This window comes from Sinocyclocheilus grahami, unplaced genomic scaffold (assembly GCF_001515645.1).
Source record: "Sinocyclocheilus grahami isolate Dianchi unplaced genomic scaffold, SAMN03320097.WGS_v1.1 scaffold1918.1, whole genome shotgun sequence".
NCBI classification, from domain to species: Eukaryota; Metazoa; Chordata; class Actinopteri; order Cypriniformes; family Cyprinidae; genus Sinocyclocheilus; species Sinocyclocheilus grahami.
In genome coordinates, this window is record NW_015507097.1 from 114,332 (window position 1) to 120,649 (window position 6,318).

Consider the following 6,318-nt stretch of genomic DNA (forward strand, 5'->3'; position numbering starts at 1 on the left):
TGCACTATGTCCATACTTTCTTCTGCACTAGAAGCTCCCGTCGTCAAGTCAAATTCATTGTGTCTGTAAACATGCTTGGTAATAAAGCTCTTTCTGACTTTCTGACAAGGGAGAAGGAGAGGTAGGGGTCAAAAGGCAAAGGGCTATATGTTGTTGTTTTTTTTCACACACAGAAATTTCATTTTGCCAATAAAGCCTCTTTTCTTTAAAAAAAATTTAAGAAAGTCACTTTTCTTTTACATTCCATAAAGTACCGATGACTCCTTCACTATGCTGTACACATACAATCTAAAATGAATCCACACATTTACACACAAAAAAGTTAGAGTTCAGCTGACTGAATTATTATTATTATTATTATTTATTTTTATTTTTAAATGGATCTCATATTGTATGTTCTATAAGTAATGCAGTTTTTGTAATGCCATTAATTGTTATAATTTTTACAGTCTATAGCAGGGGTTCTCAAACCTCTCCATGAAGTACCCCCAGTACTGCACGTTTTGTATGTCTCCCTATATCACCCACTTCAGGTCTTGCAGTCTCCACTAATGAGCTGATGAGTTGAATCAGGTGTGATAGATGAGGGAGGCATACAGAATGTGCAGGGCAGGGGTACTCCAGGACAGGTTTGAGAATCACTGGTCTATGCACTATGATTGACTATATCAGGGGTGGCGAACTCCGGTCCTGGAGAGCCGCAGCCCTGCAGAGTTCAGCTTTGCCTTGCGTCAGGACCCGCAAGGCTGCGGGTCCTGACGATATACCTGGCCGTGTATTGAGAGACTGTGCTGCACCGCTGACAGATGTCCTAACCGATATCTTCAACACCTCGCTGAGCCAGGCAGTCGTCCCCACATGTCTCAAATCCACAACAATCATACCGGTACCAAAGAAATCACCTGTGTCCTGTCTAAACGACTACCGTCCCATAGCACTGACTCCAATCATGATGAAGTGCTTTGAGAGGTTACTCATGCACAACATCAAAACCAGCCTCCCCAACACACTCGATCTGCTCCAGTTTGCATACTGTCCAAACCACTCTACAGATGATGCAATTTCCTCCACCCTCCACCTGGGTCTTACCCACCAAGAAAATAAAGATAGTTATGTTAGAATGCTGTTCATCAACTTCAGCTCAGCATGCAACACAATAATCCAGGGGTGGCGAATGTCGGTCCTGGAGAGCCGCAGCCCTGCAGAGTTTTGCTTTAACCCTAATCAAACACACCTGAACAAGCTAATCAAGGTCTGAACAGTTACTAGGAAGCTACAGGCAGGTGAGTTTTAATTAGGGTTGGAGTTGAACCTCTGCAGGGCTGCAGCTCTCCAGGACCGGAGTTTGCCACCCCTGCAATAATCCCACAACAGCTCATCAATAAACTAAACCTGCTGGGCCTTAGCAATTCCCTCTGTAATTGGATCCTGGACTTTCTATCTGGAAGACCTCAGTCAGTCCGTGTCGGCCACAACACCTCAAGCACTACCACACTGAGCACAGGTGCCCCACAAGGCTGTGTGCTCAGCCCGTTGCTCTTCACGCTGCTGACCCACGACTGCACTGCCAAGTTCAGCTCCAACCACATGATCAAGTTCACTTGTGACACAACAGTGGTAGGTCTCATCAGCAACAACGATGAAACGCACTACAGAGAGGAAGTGGCACAGATGGCTGAATGGTGTGGCACTAACAACTTGTCCCTCAATGAACTGTGGTAGGTCTCATCAGCAACAGTGATGAAACGCACTACAAAGAGGAAGTGGCAAAGCTGGCTGAATGGTGTGGCACTAACAACCTGTCCCTCAATGTGAGTAAGACAAAGGAGGTTGTGATGGACTTCAGGAGAAACTCCCGTTGACCAACCACCACTGACCATCGACAGCTCGACTGTGGAGAGAGTCAGGAGCACTAAATTCCTAGGGGTGCACATCACAGAGAATCTCACCTGGACCACCAACACCATGTCACTCTCCAAGAAGGCACAACAGCGCCTACACTTTCTCCACCGGCTGAAAAGAGCAAGTCTCCCCTCACCCAGCTGCATCACTGTCTGGAATGGAAACTGTAGTGCAGCAGACCGCATGACCCTCCAGCGGACAGTGAACACCGTTGCAAAGATGCCTGTACAAACCACCTGTAGAAACACACTCTCCTCTATGCGAACTAGACACTTTTCACACACACTGCTTTGTGTACATAATCCCACAAAAGACTCCGTAATATGTGTGTTTACATGCTCATGCACTACAAATCATCATGCACTGTTCCTCAGCCAGCTGCTTGACTTACAATGTTTCTCTTTGCACATGTACAGTATTATGTGAAGCATCCGTATAGTCTGTATTTTTTTTTTTTTTATGTATAGGTAAACATTTATATATAGTATATTCATAGTCAAAATCTGTCAGTAGGTTAGTTGTGTATAGGTACAGTGTTTATGTGAAGCATTCATTTAGTTTGTATTTTTTAAATTTATGTATAGGTAAACATTTATATATTGTATATTTATAGTCAAAATCAGTCAGTAGGCTAGTTATGAATAGGTTTTACTGTTTTACTTCATTGTTGTATGCCTGTATTTATGTAGCACTGTGGTCCTGTGAGGCACGACATTTCGTTCCACTGTATGTCCCCCTCCAGCGGACAGTGAACACCGTTGCAAAGATGCCTGTACAAACCACCTGTAGAAACACACTCTCCTCTATGCGAACTAGACACTTTTCACACACACTGCTTTGTGTACATAATCCCACAAAAGACTCCGTAATATGTGTGTTTACATGCTCATGCACTACAAATCATCATGCACTGTTCCTCAGCCAGCTGCTTGACTTACAATGTTTCTCTTTGCACATGTACAGTATTATGTGAAGCATCCGTATAGTCTGTATTTTTAAATTTATGTATAGGTAAACATTTATAAATATAGTATATTTATAGTCAAAATCAGTCAGTAGGCTAGTTGTGTATAGGTTTTACTCTTTTACTTCATTGTTGTATGCCTGTATTTATGTAGCACCATGGTCCTGTGAGGCACGACATTTCGTTCGACTGTATGTCCCTACATGTAGCAGAATGACAATAAAGCTCAACTTGAACTTGATTGACTGTTTTGTTTGAAGCGTGCATTTCTGTGGTAAGAGCGATCTCTATTCATATCATTATGGCGAGCACTAGCAAAGCGTTTAAGAGGATGTGTGCATCCGTGTTGTCGTTGTTTAACATCCGATGACACACACGATCTATGCGTTATTTGTTTGGACGAAGAACACACACGCAATGTCTCTGAGGGGCAATCGGCATGCACTGCGAGCGTTTTTCCAGTGAAAAAACTCCACTCTCATTTGTCTCTCTTTTTGAGGAAAGATGGGCAGCCATCTGCTTCCCACGATTCAGGTCCCGCCGCTGCTGAGGCACGGAGGAGAATGAGCTTGTTGGGATCGCAGATGGATCTGGACGATGAGTTTGAAGAGGGGTTTTCCCTCTCGCGATTGTCGGCTGTGGACGAGAGTGAGCCACTGGAGGATGATGTTATTTCATTAACATTGTCTGATCCAGGGGCCAGTGCTCTGCTGGGTTTGGCCCAGCAAAAGCAGGAAATGTCTGAGGAGGGCAAAGAAGCTAAGGCTGAGCCTTCCCAATCCTCCTGCTCTGTGTATGATGAGCTTTTGAAAGTTATGGATCGCGCCACGGCGAGGCTTTGCTTGCTGTGAAGCGGGCGAAGAAAGTGACATCGCAAGGTCATCTCGATGAACGTTATTTTTTCTGGCCATAATCCTCCAGCTCAGGTGAGCCTTCCTTTCTTCCTGTTTCCATACAGAGATTGAGAAGGAATGGAAGAGGCCGTTTTATTGTCAAGCATCCATCGATTCCAGCATACGAGTTATGCCAACATCAAGGCAATGCGCGAAAGTGGTTATGAGAAGATGCCCCTATAGAGAGAGACGCTGGCCAGCTATCTCTCTATGGGTGAGACGTCCTCTTTTAAGACCCCCTCCTTGACATCTCGCTCGAATGTCAGGGCATACGCAGCAGCAGCAGGTCGGGCTGTCACGATGGTGATGCTCCAAGCATATCAGGCTGACCTGCTGAAAGACCTGGATAAAGGAGGTCCAGGTCTGAGCCCGAACAACCCAGAGGTCCTGGCCCGTCTCGGTTTGAGAATCAGAGACGGGCACAGAAGGCTAGTGTCGCAGCTCGTGCTCCTCCCCCGCCCGCGGGTAGGGGGAGGAAGAATCGCGGCTAATTCCCCTGTAACCACCATCTCCACCTGACTGAGGTTAGGTGGGAATTTCCTGCATTACATTCTCCTATGCTGGACCTATGATCTTTGGTTGGTTCTATGGTTTCATAGTGACCACCTTACTGATGGTCCGGACCGGAGGCTTCTTCGGACGGGGCTCCGATGCGGGAACCATGGTGTGTGAGTACGATCCATTTCTAAATATATATATATATATATACAGGGCCATCCTTAGCTGACGCGAGGTAGGGAGCGGGGCCCCCCTCGGTCCGTTCACCGCGGGGCCCCCTCAAGCCCTTGAGGTCTGGCTTCATGGCGAGTGTCGGGAAATCGAGCAGAAGGATTAATAAAAGAGAAACGAGGCCTCGATCTCCGTCAGGTATTATTATATTAATATTAACTTCTTAATATGTTTAGTCCTTCTCAGAAGTTTCCAGCTTTGAACTAGTAATTTCTTTGCTGCAGTCAAAGCTGCTAGCCAAAATTTCCGTTCTTTCTCACTTATAGGAAATTGAGAATTATCATTCAACAATAAAATTACAGGATCAGTATAAAACATCAAGCACAATGTCCCAAAATTTTTGCACATCTGGACAGTCCCATAACATATGTATCAAGGTGTCAAGGCAACCTGGTCCACAAAATATGCAATATGGATGGGGTGATATACCCATAGCATAACGTATACGTGTAGTTAAATATGCTCTCTGAATAATTTTAAAGTGAATGAATTTGTGATTAGAGTTTGTGGACGCGTGGAATGTATTATCCCACACTGTGTCCCATTCAATGCTTCTATTATAGGGAGTCAAATCTGATAACCACGCTCCAGCTTTAGGAAAATTATCTGTATTAAGATTTGAAAAGCAAAGGTAAAAATAAGAAACAATTCCTATGCTTGGCGCATTTTGAATCCATTGCTTTACTGGGTGAATTTGAAGATTATTACTCCAAGGAACCTTTTGAGATTTTAATGCAGAACGAAGTTGAAAATATAGAAATAACGTGTTACGGGAAATATTAAATCTTTCAATTAAGTCTTGAAAATCTAAAATTGATTTCTCTCCATTTATATCGTTTAACGTTAGAATACCTTTTGAAACCCAAGTTGGCTGTACAAATGGTTGTCCACCAGAAAGCAGATTTAGATTGTGCCATACGGGAGTATGGGTATGCCATATAGTTTTAGATGAAAAAAGGGATTCAATCTTTTTAAATATTTGGAGAGTATAGGAAAGTATAGGTCCATAAGTCTTGAAAATCTAAAATTGATTTCTCTCCATTTATATCGTTTAACGTTAGAATACCTTTTGAAACCCAAGTTGGCTGTACAAATGGTTGTCCACCAGAAAGCAGATTCAGATTGTGCCATACGGAAGTATGGGTATGCCATATAGTTTTAGATGGAAAAAGGGAATCAATCTTTTTAAATATTTGGAGAGTATAGGAAAGTATAGGTCCATAATGTAATGAGCACTTCCTATACCTAAGGCCAGAAAATAAAAAATCTTGCAAACGAACTGGTGAAATAAGCTCTTGCTCTATTTCTTTCCACGAGGACTGTGAACAAGGATCAAACCATTTCTTAACCGAGAGCAGAATAAAGGACCAATGATACCATTTAAAATTTGGGCAACTCCATCCGCCTTTCATTTTAGTTCTTTGAAGTGTAGACCACTTAACGCGGGGACATTTTCCATTCCAAATATATTTTGTTAGTAAAGAATCTAGTTTTTTCCAATAATTTGTAGGTGGGGGGAGAGGAAGCATGGAACTAACAAAATTGATGTGAGGCAGAATATTAATTTTTATTACTGACATTCGGGCAGAAGGGGATGAGGGCAGATACATCCATCTTTGAATATCAGACTCAATTTTTCCATAAATTGACATATATGTTATTTTTGAGATGAGGGGTAAAGTGGGTCTGAGTTCGATCCATAAATATTTAACTTGTGTTGATATTAGGATATTGTTTGGAATAGAAAAGTTAAGACTACCGGAATTAAGAGGCATCAAAATAGTTTTAGCATTGTAGCGAATTTAGCTCACAACAGGAAATATGAATAAT

General features: G+C 42.9%; 1 long non-coding RNA gene across 1 annotated transcript in view; it reads right to left on the reverse strand.

The window, feature by feature from the left end:
• Positions 1-5,877, reverse strand: part of LOC107573324 (uncharacterized) — a 6,915-nt gene extending 1,038 nt beyond the window's left edge. Inside the window, exons 1-2 of the long non-coding RNA XR_001607487.1 lie at positions 5,866-5,877; positions 4,266-4,268 (exon numbers count right to left, since the gene is read on the reverse strand). This is a non-coding gene — a long non-coding RNA (uncharacterized lncRNA). The remainder of the gene's footprint in view (positions 1-4,265; positions 4,269-5,865) is intronic.
• Between the last annotated feature and the right edge of the window lie 441 nt (positions 5,878-6,318).